Below are 17,409 nucleotides of genomic sequence, written 5' to 3' on the forward strand. Positions count from 1 at the left end.
TCAATGAAAAATAAAAGAAGCAAATAACAACACAATATCAAACCAATCTAACATATGCACCAAGCTTAATGTTAGTCTCTTGATTATTTTATATATGTTTCTTTATATATTAATATTTTGCCTCATCATTTGACCTCATTCTAACTACATTCTGTAAAGATTAACAGGACTATAGATCTGATCCACAAGCTTACTCCCAGTAGTTAATCACATCAAATTGTGAATTAAATCCTCCTGGGACCAACGTTTTCAGCTTGTGGATCCAGTAGATCTCCTGTCTCTCCACATAAATATATATGTATATACACATATTAACACATAAATATATATGTATAGACACATATTAACACATAAATATATATGTATATACACATATTAACACATAAATATATATGTATATGTATAGACACATATTAACACATAAATATATATGTATATACACATATTAACACATAAATATATATGTATATACACATATTAACACATAAATATATATGTATATGTATAGACACATATTAACACATAAATATATATGTATATACACATATTAACACATAAATATATATGCATAGACACATATTAACACATAAATATATATGTATAGACACATATTAACACATAAATATATATGTATAGACACATATTAACACATAAATATATATGTATATACACATATTAACACATAAATATATATGTATATACACATATTAACACATAAATATATATGTATATACACATATTAACACATAAATATATATGTATAGACACATATTAACACATAAATATATATGTATATACACATATTAACACATAAATATATATGTATAGACACATATTAACACATAAATATATATGTATAGACACATATTAACACATAAATATATATGTATAGACACATATTAACACATAAATATATATGTATATACACATATAACACATAAATATACTGCATATGTATAGACACATATTAGCACATAAATAATAAATATATATGTATAGACACATATTAACACATAAATATATAAGTATATATACACATATTAACACATAAATATATATGTATATACACATATTAACACATAAATATATATGTATATACACATATTAACACATAAATATACTGCATATGTATAGACACATATTAACACATAAATATATATGTATATACACATATAACACATAAATATATATGTATATACACATATTAACACATAAATATATATGTATATACAAATATTAACACATAAATATATATGTATATACACATATTAACACATAAATATATATGTATATATAGGCTTACCAGAAGTCCCACTTTTACTGGGATTGTCCCGGTTTCGAGGCGCTGTCCCAGTGTCCCACCCAGTTGTTCATTCTGTCCCAGTAGGGTTGCCACCTCCAGGTTTCAAATCATATGTCCAGGTTTCAGACCACCTGAAACCCAGACACATTATTCAAAATGACTGGACTGTGGCTCTCCAACATAGTTGGATGCTGGTACTTTGTTACATACAGCCCTGCTTAGCTTAACGTTCGTGTCCTTTAAAGTTTACATTTAGGGCTAGATTTATTAAAGCTGAGGCGTACAGGGGCGCGTATACGCACCCTTGTACGCCTCAGCTAGCCTGTGGCAGTGCGAAAATACCCGCAGGTATTCGGCATTGCACACGAGTGTGCAATCCCGCCCCCTGCCCGCGCACAGCCAATCACGCGCGGGCAGGAGCTGTCAATCTCCTCTGTCTGACTAGACTGAGGAGATTGAATTTCGCCACATTAGAGGTGGCGAAGAGGCTTCTTGTGAGAACTTGCAGCCGTAGGGCGTTAATAAATCTAGCCCTTAGTAATACAGGCTGAGTGAGCAGCATAGGGTTTTTCAATGTTGTAGTACTACTTGGATTATTTTTCTAAGATTTTAACCCCCCCCCCCCCGACCCATGGTGACATTGCCGGTAATACACCTTTAGGGGAATCATATGGGTATGACTAGGAAGTACAGACAGGAAGGATTTTTGGCCTGGATCTTGCTTTACTTCATGCAGGATAGCATTTTGGCTATAATCTTCCTGCATTATGGTATAGAGTAGCCTCTTAAACAGCTTTAGCAGGTACGTGTTTCTTTTTTACTTTGATTCAATGTTGTATTTATGTCTTATCAGTATTTGGCTCTGTTCCTTAATTAGACACATAAACAGACATCCCAACCTGCAAAAACTAATTTCAGGGAGGTGGCTTCAGCCGCTACTGCGCCGCTACCGCCCCCCCTCGCAGTTATATATTGGACACCTTGAAACCCTAAATAAGGGCCTTATCATTAAAGTAGCTTCCCGCTAAAGTCACATTTAAACAAAAAAAAAGTAGCTTTATTGCACAACCACATACAACAAACCTATTTTCCAGTGACCGTACGCATGTTGAATGCTTAAATATTTTAGAATGCGAAGTTTAAAGGGACACTGTACCCAAAATTTTTCTTTCGTGATTCAGATTGAGCATGAAATTTTAAGCAACTTTCTAATTTACTCCTATCATCAAATTTTCTTCATTCTCTTGGTATCTTTATTTGAAATGCAAGAATGTAAGTTTAGATGCCGGCCCATTTTTGGTGAACAACCTGGGTTGTCCTTGCTGATTGGTGGATAAATTCATCCACCAATAAAAAAGTGCTGTCCAGAGTACTGAAACAAAAAAAAAGCTTAGATGCCTTCTTTTTCAAATAATGATAGCAAGAGAACGAAGAAAAATTGATAATAGGAGTAAATTAGAAAGCTGCTTAACATTGCATGCTCTTTCTGAATTACAAAAGAAAAAAATTGGGTACAGTGTCCCTTTAATTACGTGCAGTAAATAAGGTAGTATTTGTGTTTTATTTTATTAGAATCAGTGGGGGCTTTTTGGTTACTGATGAATGCTTTAAGGGTTCTATAATGTCCCAGCAACTAAAGGCATTCCTTAAAGAAACACGTTTCCGGATTTGGGCCACATTGGATCATGGTACTTGGAGTTTCAGGGAGATTGCATTCCATTTGCTGGCATCAGGGAGCCGCTATTACAATTAGGGAGACTCCCTGAACTTCAGGGAGACTTGGGATGTCTGCATAAAACACATATTACACTGCAGATATTAAATTGTGAAATTGATCATTATGAAAGTGATAATTATGCTTGATGTTTGGCATTACTTAGAATCTGAGATTTAGATTAATGATTTATTTACCATGACAACGTAATGGTGCCTTTTTCACTAGGGGGTGGTGTTATGGTCTATTTAAACTGTGTGATTCACTTGTTTGAGGAAGGGTAGAGTATCCACGAAACATTACACACATAAAAGCTACTACTTTAAAAGGACCGGTAATTGCCACGCCCCCTTGACCACGCTCCTGACCACACCCCCACTGGCACCGCACCAGGTGGTCCCAGTTTCACCTCTAAAAATTATGGTAAGCCTATGTATATACACATATTAACACATAAATATATATGTATATACACATATTAGCACATAAATATATATGTATATACACATATTAACACATAAATATATATGTATATACACATATAACACATAAATATATATGTATAGACACATATTAGCACATAAATATATATGTATATACACATATAACACATAAATATATATGTATATACACATATTAACACATAAATATATATGTATTTACACATATTAACACATAAATATATATGTATATACACATATTAACACATAAATATATATGTATATACACATATTAACACATAAATATACTGTATATGTATAGACACATATTAACACATAAATATATATGTATATACACATATTAACACATAAATATATATGTATATACACATATAACACATAAATATATATGTATATACACATATTAACACATAAATATATATGTATATACACATATTAACACATAAATATATATGTATATACACATATTAACACATAAATATACTGTATATGTATAGACACATATTAACACATAAATATATATGTATATACACATATAACACATAAATATATATGTATATACACATATTAACACATAAATATATATGTATATACACATATTAACACATAAATATATATGTATAGACACATATTAACACATAAATATATATGTATATATACATATTAACACATAAATATATATGTATAGACATATATTAGCACATAAATATATATGTATAGACACATTTTAACACATAAATATATATGTATAGACACATATTAACACATAAATATATAAGTATATATACATATTAACACATAAATATATATGTATAGACACATATTAACACATAAATATATATATGTATAGACACATATTAACACATAAATATATAGGTATATACACATATTAACACATAAATATATATGTATAGACACATATTAACACATAAATATATATGTATATACACATATTAGCACATAAATATATATGTATAGACACATATTAACACATAAATATATATGTATATACACATATAACACATAAATATATATGTATATACACATATTAACACCTAAATATATATGTATATACACATATTAACACCTAAATATATATGTATATACACATATTAACACATAAATATATATGTATAGACACATATTAACACATAAATATATATGTATATACACATATTAACACATATATATATGTATATACACATATTAACACATAAATATATATGTATAGACACATATTAACACATAAATATATATGTATATACACATATTAACACATAAATATATATGTATATACACATATTAACACATAAATATATATGTATATACACATATTAACACATAAATATATATGTATAGACACATATTAACACATAAATATATATGTATAGACACATATTAGCACATAAATATATATGTATAGACACATATTAACACATAAATATATATGTATATACACATATAACACATAAATATATATTTATATACACATATTAACACATAAATATATATGTATATACACATATTAACACATAAATATATATGTATATACACATATTAACACATAAATATATATGTATATACACATATAACACATAAATATATATGTATATACACATATTAACACATAAATATATATGTATATACACACATTAACACATAAATATATATGTATATACACATATTAACACATAAATATATATGTATATACACATATTAGCACATAAATATATATGTATATACACATATTAACACATAAATATATATGTATATACACATATTAACACATAAATATACTGTATATGTATAGACACATATTAACACATAAATATATATGTATATACACATATAGCACATAAATATATATGTATATACACATATTAACACATAAATATATATGTATATACACATATTAACACATAAATATATATGTATATACACATATTAACACATAAATATACTGTATATGTATAGACACATATTAACACATAAATATATATGTATAGACACATATTAACACATAAATATATATGTATAGACACATATTAGCACATAAATATATATGTATAGACACATATTAACACATAAATATATATGTATATAGACATATTAACACATAAATATATATGTATATAGACATATTAACACATAAATATATATGTATAGACACATATTAACACATAAATATATAAGTATATACACATATTAACACATAAATATATATGTATATACACATATTAGCACATAAATATATATGTATAGACACATATTAACACATAAATATATATGTATATACACATATTAACACATAAATATATATGTATATACACATATTAACACATAAATATATATGTATATACACATATTAACACATAAATATATATGTATAGACACATATTAACACATAAATATATATGTATATACTGTACACATATTATTATGTTCATATACATATATATTTACTGGGAACACACAGTTCCCATAGACTGCAATGTAAAGGCACTTTTCAGTGCCATTTGTTTTCTAACATCGAAACACCCGCTACTTTTAACCCCTAAAAACTGCCTAGTGCAGTTGTTTTTTATGGGGAAAAATGTAGCTAAAAACTAAAACACCCCCTATTTTGAGGGCATTTGGGGCACTTTTTGAAAATGAATGGCTGGTTATTTATTGCGTGCCTGCAAACGCGCAAATTTGCCTGTTAGGGGACAAGCTATAAATTAGCACTTCACTTGTAATCTAGCCCTCAGTTGGTTAAATATTTGTTAACACAGGTTAGATCAATTGTTTTTTGGTTAGATCTAACTTGCAAACACTGGTAGTACCAATTATTTGCTGGGGGGCCAACCTGTCAAATGTCTCAGATTTTACACCTATGGTCTACATTTCTCCTACATTATGCAGCAGAAGATCAGGTAGACTGAATTTTTCCTAGATTTAAAGGCACATTTTATTTCTATTATTATTTCTTCTATGTTTTCTTGGTATCCTTTGGTAAAGAATAAACCTAGGTAGGCTCATAGGACCTCAGAATTATGTACGTCTTTAGCACTATATTACAGCAATGTTTGCAATTATGTATAGCATTTCTACAAATACAAACATTGATGCAAAAACTGTTGCCACAGAGAGCTAAACACACATGCACGTTACTGAGGTACTATGCGCCTACCTAGGTTTACTTTTTAATAAAGGATACTAAAAGAACAAAGCAAATTTGAAAATAGAGATACATTGGAAAATTGTATAAAACTACTTGCTCTATCTAGGTCATGAAAGCTTAATTTTTACTTTACTGTCGCTTTAAGATTTCATTACTTATAAAGAGTTATAGTCCATTTTAATCAAGGCCTATGAAAGCTTGCATGAAATGATAAATCCAGTGCAGGCTGAATATGCTATAAAACTTTATTGAGATATGATGCAACATTCCTAAGGTTAAGCCCACAGTTCAAAACAGCACATTTGTTTATCTGTTCCTAATGTTAAACCTTATAAGAAGACAGCCTACTAAATATGTTATGACACCATTATTTTCTAAACTATATGTTGTTTGTGAAAACCTTCCAACTTATATTCATGAAATGTTCTGTATTGTCATTTGTTTCAAGGATGCTTTTTGGAACAAAAACAACAGAAACATAAAAACACTTATTTTATTTTTTTATTTTTTTATTTTGTTATTTTTTTTTATTGAGGTTGTATAAGACGTTACATAAAAGAATCACCCACAAACAATAATAACATTGTGATAAAACATACATTCTTAGCGAATAGACCTAATGAAAAAGCAGAGCAATAAAGACTCTGGGCATACTTCCTGAAAATCTTTGAAACAATGCAAACACTGTGCCTATAGAGTATATAGCTTAGTCCATTATTCCACCTGTCTGTAAGAGAATATAGCAAACAACAACACGGTATTAGTAAGTGGGAGTAATAGGTTAGAATAAATTAAACTAGTATGTCCGGAGGAATTTTGTATAGGGTATAATGGAACCTCGATTTCATATCATATAAAGAATAAAAATGGTCCCCACATTGCAGTAGAAAATATACATTAGGTCATCTATTTGAGAAGGATTGGGGCAAGGGGGGGGGTTGGCTTTATGGTTTTTGGGGAAGGGAAATTCAGCGGGCGAGAGCCGCTCTAAATGAGGTAAGGGGGAGGATGGGGGGCGGAGCTAGTTAGGATGTCAGACTAGTAAACACTTTTGGGCCTCTGAGCTTTTGACTATAATACAGGTAAGGATATCTCCTATCTATACTATGTGTAGAGGTGGAAAACTGAAATATTTTTTGATTTCTTTCACAATATAGAATATATAATAGAAGAGGAACTACTGTGTTTAGTCTCTTAATGATCCAGTTAATGGCAGTATACCGCTAGTTTGTGAACGTTTAATGAGTGTTTGTTATAGGACTATCTTAGGATGTTACAATGCCCACCACCTACTATGAGGTCTTTCTCCTAGAAAAAGCTGAGGTGCTTGATCATATTTAAATAAAACTTGACTACCTTATCCAATCCATGAGTATGCAATATGTATTGTCTACATCAGTGATCCTGCACTTATATGTAGTGAAGGATATTAACATAAGGATTAGTATAAGGTTTGGAAGCAAGTTGTGAGTGAATATGTCTCCTCTTATAAACGGTAGAGCCCTTGGAGGTTAGATAGGAGATAGTACTATTTAGTGGGGGATAAAAAGCACTAACTGTGTGCCATAGACACCCTAGACACATAATGACATGGCAGCTTATAATAAATATAACAGATATGGAACATAATAAAAATCCAGAAATAGTTGGAAAGAACAGACTAAGAAGCTTACTAATTGAGCTTAGGGGTTAGCCTAAGTTTCTTTCTGCTCCACTATCATAGATAAATGAATAATTATAGGATATATCTTAAGTTCCAGATAACATGTACATAAAAAGATATCAACAAGTAACAATAAGGGTTGAGAGAACACTCAAGAAGCTTGTTGTAAACTGGGTACAGGAACAAAGGGATGTAGTAAAGATGCGGTGGCATTGGGACTAACAAGAGTTGTGGGTAATAGAGGCTATAATATACACCTGCATGTAAACTGGGATACCTTAGGGACACTAAACCCAAAATTTTTCTTTCATGACTCAGGTAGAGAATACAATTTTAAACAACATTCCAATGTACTTCTATTATCTAATTTGCTTTATTCTTTAGATATCCTTTGCAGAAGAAATAGCAATGCACATGGGTGAGCCAATCACACGAGGCATCTATGTGCAGCCACCAATCAGCAGCTATTGAACCTATCTAGATATGCTTTTCAACAAAGGATATCAAGAGAATGAAGCAAAATAGATCACAGAAGTAAATTAGAAAGTTGTTTAAAATTGCATGCTCTATCTGAACCACGAAAGAAATAATTTGGGTTTCATGTCCCTTTAATTTCTGGCTCATGTGTGCATGAGAATATATCAACAAATAGCTCAAGGAACTTGTAGCAGTTAGTATTCGACAGGGAGAGCGAGTGACTCCTTATAGAGTCTAAGATGAGAATCTAATGATAACGCATATAGATTATACAATTAAATACCATAGATTCATGTCAAATAATGCACCATATTATGCTGGACCTGGGAGAAATGTTTAGTTGTAACAATCCTACATCTTAAGCATAGGTCTATATAAGAGAAAAGTCAGTGTAACATATTTAGACCTATGCACAACACTAACTATGGCGAAGGACCTTGTTGCACAGCTACACCATATAAGATGTATTTGCATTCTGAAATTAAATGCAGTATAAGCGGTATCTACTAAGTACATCTGGGCATGGATTTCTAACATATTGTCTGTACTTATTATGGGAACCTTAATTGCTAAAATATGAGGATAACCGTATGGAGAAGAAGGTTAATCATATGATGGCAATATATACAGTGTGATTTGGGTCCTAGGTGCAAATTCAGTGCCATTGGGTCTCTATATTATCTATTGTGTGTTGTAGTAACCTAAGAAGCAGCAGAATTGTACTAATACGATCCTGACCAGGGGAACCAATATGATATGTTGCGTTAACACACACATGGCTATTAAGTATGGCAAGGGAATATGTCCCATATCAATGAGGGGGGGTGGGTAATGTGGCCTAAACAATATTAGGTTTCTCTTGGCTTTATGGAATATTATGGATAAGGATCCAGCTTGTATCCAAAATGGACGGGTGCTGATTTCAAACTCTGGGAGTCCTTATACTATATAGCGCAAATTGTATGGAAGGGAAAGATGTGGGGTATGTAGGAAAATGTCTGACAATATGACCAATGTTTTAACTGTTCATTAAGTGAAACTTAGTAAGTACAATAATCTAAAATTCTAAAGGTGCTTGGGTTTGATTGAATATTCCAACAGATATTCTGAAACAAGCTCTTAGCCCCAGTTTGAATATTTCCCCTTATGTCACAACATATAACAGATATAATTCTCATGTGAAATACAGTAAAGTAACAGTTAGTCATATGTTTAAGATAAATACAAAGAGCCATGATTGGAAACATTATCTCAGATATCTATACTCAATCTATTATATCAAACCATAAAGTTCTCATATATGACTAAGTTTCTATGATGATAGGAGATAAGTCTCCACTACTGCCGATAGTTGGTGATCAGCTCCAAGGCGGCTATGTATAAATTAGCCCACACCTGTTTTGCCGTTTACCAGGGATCTCAGAAGCACTTCCAATAAGATACGCTCCAAGCCCCCAGCTACCCTCCTTTGTTGCGCGATGATCTGAAGCTCTTGTGAGCTGAGGACCTAGTGCCATCACGGGAATACAATTGTTAGCCCTGATGCATGCAAAAACCTAATGCAAAGTAGTTTCTGGTGCAGATGTCATGGGTAGAGGTCAATTAGAAATAGCTGAGATATAAATTAGTAACCAAAATTATAAGTGTGGGTACACACAGGTGGGCATTATAATGTATATGATGTGTTGGTTGGAATCCAGATTACACAGCTAAAATTCCTATACTCTTAACATGATGGGCCACATATGAACCTTATTAAGATTGTCTAGCGGCTTCTGTGACCGGGCTTTTAATGTAGCTAAGAGCGAACCCTTGCAGGGGAGAAAAAAACTGAGTATATAGACCTACTTGATATGGGCTAAAGTGTTTTCTCATGTATAGAAGGGGCCAATATCAATACTGAGATTGCAATATAATGTTTAATTATGTGTAATAAGAACAATTTGTGATATTCTTGCATTATTTCCCCCCATTTCTTTTAATGTAAGTCTAAAAATTGTGGTTACTCCCGTTTTGAGAATTGCAAGTGCGCAACGCAGACTTCATAGGCCTAACCCTGACACCTATCTGTCCCGAGTTGGTTTCAACATAGATGATAACATAAGAAACTGCAAAACAATTGAGATGTTGCTAACAAAATGACTGTGGTAACTTTTCCTACTCCATTAAAAGTCCACACTGGACCCTCCAAATAAGGCAAGTGCTGGGTATAAACAAGGTATTAATGCATGTTGTTTACTGTCTCTTTAATCTTTAGGACTGCTGACTATGGTTGGGTTTATATTGTAATGAACGGAGTTGGGAGCATCATTTCATTATTGGACTCAAGTACCACAGCCAGCCTTGGATGCAGCAGCAATTTACTTAATTTCTTTTTTTTTAAAGGGACACTGTAGTGTAAAATTGATCTACCCTTTAATGTATGCAATGATCCATTTTACCTGATGCAATGTATTAAATTGTTTGTAAATAGCTACTTTACTTTTATTTTGTCATCTGGAAGAGCTGATTTTGCCTGTTTAAACCACCACCTATACTAAAAAATTAAATTCTACAGTACTGGCTAAAACAAAAGCTATGTAAACAAGAAGCAGCAGCAGAAACTGACCTCCAAGTGGTGGGGGTCGATGAGAGACAGCTCATTGGAAAGGAGTTTCCTTTAGCAACTTTGCATACAATAAACTCATATCAGCTGATTACATTTTCCCTTTAAACATGCTTTGCTTGCAGCTGATCTTACACTGGAACTTTGGCACCTTGGATGCCTTTTGTAATGCCACCTGATAAAAGGGGAAAGTATGGGCAATCCCAAAAGGGGAATCCTTCAGCTTCCTCAGCATGTCTCTCTCTCCTGCCGCACTATGTATCAGTGCGTTTAGCTGATGCTAACATGTGACTATAATTAGACGCGGCACTGTCTAAGGTTAGAGAAATGTTATCTATAGCTGTTGAGCAGTGTTTGGCATAAGGATACTACTGCTCCACTCTGTGCTTGGAGTTTGCAATGGAAAAAACTTCTTAGTTGAATGTGCCCACTGCAGTTTCCGTTACATAAAACTAGTTTTCACGTTTTACCAATTTTGCAGTAATCAAACACACAATGGGAATATTAAAATCAAACAAAGTCTACTAGGTATATAAAAAAGGAGAAATTAATTATGTAATCTCTTTAATTAAAAAAATAACAAAACAACAAATAAAATGAATAGTTCATTAATAATAATAGTTAGAAATATATATTTTATTTTTCACTATTTGTATAGACAATTCCATGGTTTGCATATACTACAAAAAAAAAAAAAGAAGAAACAATAAGAAGAAACAATAACTTACACAGACCACAAAATAGCTTAAAGGTACATAAAAGTCAAAATTAAACTTGATTCAGATAGAGGATGTAATTTAATAACAAAACAAAACATATTACATTTTTTTCACTTGGTTCCTTAGTTCTTTTACATGTGTGTATACAGAGACAGGCTCAGACACTTTATAGCACTATATGGCAGCAGTGTTTGCAACAATCTTGGTAACAATGTTATAAACATAGCACTTATGTCATGTGCACAGTTCTGAGCCTACCTAGGTATTCTTCCATGGAAAGGAAGTTTCAACAAAGAAAAATAAGTAAATATGAAAATAAAAGTAAATTAGACATTTCTTTTTTTTATTGAACGCTCTATCCCTTCCAAACTACAAACCATTACAATCTTATCTAGAGGGTTAAACACAAGATAAATGAGAGCAATAATCATGTTTATATAGATAAGAAATCAAAAGTGACTAATTACAATGTCTAAAATATAAAGTGTATTGGGGAAAATGTATTAAGCCGCATTCCCAGCTTTTGAGGCTTTACGGTGCAGCAACCATAAATTTAAGAAGCAGGAACTGCTTCTTTTGCCTGTGGTGAAGAGATAAATCCCAGACACTAGCTTGTTTGAGGTGATATCCCTGGTCTTGTGTAATTGGTTGTGCAAGAGAAGGGGGCAGCATTGCACAAGGGGGCTCTTGTGCAATGTTTCACCACACAATGCTGCATCATAAGTGGAGACTGCAGGTGGACATGTTCTCTATTTGAGAACTTGTCATCCTAAAATCTTGATACATTCTTCCCACAGATTAAGGTGTCATGAAAACCTTACCTACATGTTTAAAGGAGAAACTTTCTATGCTATGTGGGGAGTTCTCCCTTCTTTCCTTGTTTTGCAGGTTTGAGGACATCATAGCACCTAACATGCACAAATGTGGTGCTTAACATATTTTTTAAGCCAATACAATATATACTAAATAGACAATACTTCTGATTTGGAGAACAACAGTGACCCATATTCCACAACAATAAGCTTCAGTGAACAGTCTCCAAAAAAAAAGCCACTAAACATGAAAAAAAGAGCACCACACAGAGCATCAACCATTAAAATAGATCTCTAAATATACTATTGAGAATGGGTAATTATAAAAGATGTGAATTAATGGGACCTTAGATTTGTCCAAACTTTTATCCAAAGCCACTAAGACATATATAGCACCCCATGAAATTAATTCTAAAACATGCAATATGTTTTTCAACCAAAATCATTTTAGCTATTTCCTCGTGCTAATAATAAAACATAGCGTTTTTATTGATTTTATGATTATATAAATAATATGCAGTAATTATGGTTATAAATCATCACATGTGGAGTCAGTACAACAGTTGTGAATGTCTTAAGAGGTTTGTGTTATAAGTCTTTAATTTCGATGTTTTTTTATTTTGGTAGTATTGGGGAGCGTTCACACTTCACACATTGTGCATATTGTTACCATTTATAGGTCTTTCTGAGTCTAACTGTCTCTCTTGACACTTTCTCTACACTATATATGAACTGGGGAATTTATAAAAACCCACCTGCAAACACTCCAACCATTATTTACCATGCCCAAGGCCCCCACCTGGCCCGAACATCCTCAACCATTGGATTGGCCTGACCATGTCCCCTTAACCAACCTTACCCTCCTGGTCACCAAGACTTTGCTCTGAGTCTCCAAACCATGACAGCATATCTGTCAATAATGAGAGGTACAAATCAATTCTAAACAGTCCCCATTGACTCCCATTCAAAATATTACAACAATTCACTGTTCACAATATATATAAATATCTACTAGACCAGTTTATTAGGCACTTAGTACCCAAGAGTACTAAGCATTCCTCATTCACAATACAATGTTTAATTTAAATATCATGTATACATGTTAAATGCAAGGTGTTGATCTCTAAGCTCTTGGGTTCTTCCCCATTCTATATCAATGTTGCATTATTAGCTGTTAAAGGAACAGTCTAGTCAAAATTAAACTTTCATGATTCAGATAGCGCATGCAATTATAAACAACTTTCCAATTTACTTTTATCATCAAATTTGCTTTGTTCCTTTGTTGGTTTTTTTGAAAAGCTAAACCTAATGAGGCTCAAACTGATTTCTAAACCTTTGAAACCTGCCTCCTAGCTCAGAGAATTTTGAAAGTTCTTCACAGTTAGACAGTACTAGTTCATGTGTATCATATATAGATAACACCTGTGGAGTTATTTAGGAGTCTGCACTGATTGGCTAAACTGCATGTCTGTCAAAAGCACTGAGATAAGGGGGTAGTCTGCAGAGGCTTAGATACAAGCTAATCACAGAGGTATAAAGTATTTAAATATAAACGTGTTGGTTATGCAAACCTGGGGAATGGGTAATAAAGGGATTATCTATCTTTTTTAAACAGTAACAATTCTGGTGTAGACTGTCCCTTTAATATTTAATGTGTCTAGATTGTGTTGCAATGAATAAGCATCATGTACTGCATACCCCTTGCTCATATATTTAATGGTACTTACTATTTTGATATTTTGTACATAAATGATAATAATAATAATAATAATAATAATAATAATGTGTATCATGGAGTAGCAATAGTTATACAGATGATCACTTTCAACTGGAAAGCTGGACTGAATCCCAAACCAATTAAATGACAAGGATCTGCACATTATCAAGCAATCTAGCTCAGTATTGTCATCACTATCTGTTTTACTAAAGCAAAGATGTACATAAATAATCCCACTAACAGCAGACCCTGCTGTAAACAGAGTATGTATGGCATAGGGATTTAACAAGTCTTAAGCATTGATGGAGAGATCCTCAGTGCCAGATTGACAAGGTGGCTCAAAAAATATGGGCATAGGTGCCTAGATTTGCCCGGCTGATGATATTTCCTTATCCTAAGGAGGGTGTTAGCAAAGTAGCTAAATTTTAGCAAAATAAACAAATTTATAAATTGGGTTTCCTCAAACTAGACAGAGCAATAGAGAAGGGGTTGGTTCTTAAGCTTGCTTTGTATACACATCAATGGGATTGGTAGTGAGCTTCAAGGGGAGGAACAGCTTTTGTAGATGATACAAAAATTTAAACTAGGGTTGACATTCCTGAAGAAAGAGTTTAGGTTAAATAAGTAGTGACATTAAAACATTTGCTTATTAAATAAGTAAGATATAAAATTTAACAATACAAGGTGCAAAATTATAATTTTACCTAAAGGTAAATGACTTAACAGTTTTCTCAGAGCAAACATAAAAGAGGAAAGGGACTTGGGAGTTACTTTTTTCAGATTATTTAATGGTAGGCTAACAATGTCATATCTTACATTTTACAATCATAACCTGGGTATCGGCACTTGGTGGCCAAGTCTGACCAGATTAGAAGATGCAAAAAAAAAACTAAAGTAGCAATTTCATATACATATAATACTCCTCAACTAGTATAGCAAGTCAATGGAAAAACATTAAGGGGAAACTAATTTCATAGTGTCTCCTTAAAGGGACATTAAACACTTTGAGATGGTAATATAAAATGATAAATTGTATATATACTGTATATAAAAATAACTGCAATATACTTTCATTATTTATTTTGTTTCCTTTTCCTGTAATCCCATTCTGAAATTGTGAGCTTTTCAGTTCCTGTTAGAAGTGGAAGTGCAGAACACTGTTATATTCAACACAGCCATTGGCTGCACACTTAAGTGACCTATTCATAACTGTCCCTAATTGGCCACAGCAGAGAAGGTAACCTAAGTTACAACATGGCAGATCCCATTGTTTTATAGATACTAAAACTTTACACTTATATTCTCAATATTTAAACAGCTAAATACATCTGCATGGTATTCTCAGACTAATCTTTTCTTTGAATGCATCATTCTATCGAGCATTTATTGAGTGTTTATTGTCCCTTCAAGGCTACATTTGATTTAGATATTTGAGAGGCCTGGATCAGCCATCTGGTTCTTATCTGTCTGAAACATATTCTATGTTTCTATATTTTATAAACCAACCAAACCATGGTTGTTACTGGGCCTGCAGGTCACCTGACTGGTTTATGTATGGCATAATGTGATATCAGTAAAATACTTCTGTATAATGTGTCACTCCCTTGTTGATTACTTTGTGGTTCCAATGTGTGTTTTTGTGTCTGTCTGTAATTGTATATGGATTTTCATGCCATTTACCTTTTTAAATGTAAATGTATATAAAAACAAGTATTATATGGATTTTTAATATGTCATTTTTTCACCAAACTGTTTTCTGATTATTTTATAACAGAAAAGGAAACAAAACTGTGCTTTTTTTAATTTTAATGAAATGACCTTCCCTAATATAGAGATATATCCATAACTAACGTTGTTCTTTAGCACTATCAGTGCAAGGTCATTTAGCTGCTACTCAGCCAACTATGGAGAAATACTCTGATGTAATTGTTCTAGTATTTCCAAGCGACATAGCACAAAATATCTTCTAAAAGAGCAGGATTAAGATATTAAACATTTTGTTTTGCGTTATTAAGGTTAAATATAAGCTGCTAAAACATATACAGTATATATTGAAACTGAATTAGTGGATATAAATTTTGAATAAAATAATTTTTCCAGTAAACCTGTATGAGCAAAAATACTTCTTGTAACGGCTATTACTATTCCAAGAGGTGTAAAGCACATGCACCAGGCTCACCCAGTGCTGCTGGTGGTTGCTACAACACAGTTTTGAGTCAGCTAGATAAGTTGAGCGTACCCTTGCACAGTACTAACAGTGATAGCTTTTACTATAAGAATGTTTTTATAATACACGTGTAGAAATACTTATTTGATTAGTCATCACAGTTTGTTTTCCAGATAACCTAAACTTTCTATAAATCTGCATTCCTTATCGGGTTTTTGTCTTTAAAACGTTTTTTTAAAACCTCTAACTAAAATTGCTCTGTTATTGAGTCAGTCTGTCTACGCTCTAGGTGCGATTAGGTTTTCAGCTGACTCTTGTGTATGACCCCCTGCTGCCACAAGACCTGGGTCACAACTCTGCATTAATACCCATGTAAGACCCTTTTTACTCTGGTCTTTACCTTGCTTTTCTGTCTGGATGCATGTTTATAACCCTGCTTGTGTAACAAGACTGAGCTTATTGAAAACAACTTCAGTTTAACCCCTTGAATTCCCTACTATGTATGCTGAACTGTTCTCTTACCAATCTGCAAAGGTTTGCTCCATCCTTGCAGTACCTCTTCTTCTATTACTTTGTTTGCCTTCTGGACTGCACAGACTCCTATTAAA

The 17,409-nt window shown here is 32.4% G+C and overlaps 1 protein-coding gene across 2 annotated transcripts in view; it reads right to left on the reverse strand.

Annotated features, from left to right (window-relative positions):
• The window catches only part of SLC6A4 (solute carrier family 6 member 4), a 236,591-nt gene that overhangs the window by 206,976 nt on the left and 12,206 nt on the right, over positions 1-17,409 (reverse strand). Inside the window, exon 1 of one of the 2 annotated variants that reach the window (XM_053706142.1) lies at positions 11,390-11,567. The exons of the other annotated variant lie outside the window; for it this stretch is intronic. The gene's annotated coding sequence lies outside the window, so the exon portion shown is untranslated. Of the gene's footprint in view, positions 1-11,389; positions 11,568-17,409 lie in introns of those variants that run through there. 2 annotated transcript variants of the gene reach the window in all.

Source organism: Bombina bombina, chromosome 3, assembly GCF_027579735.1.
Source record: "Bombina bombina isolate aBomBom1 chromosome 3, aBomBom1.pri, whole genome shotgun sequence".
Lineage (NCBI taxonomy): Eukaryota > Metazoa > Chordata > Amphibia > Anura > Bombinatoridae > Bombina > Bombina bombina.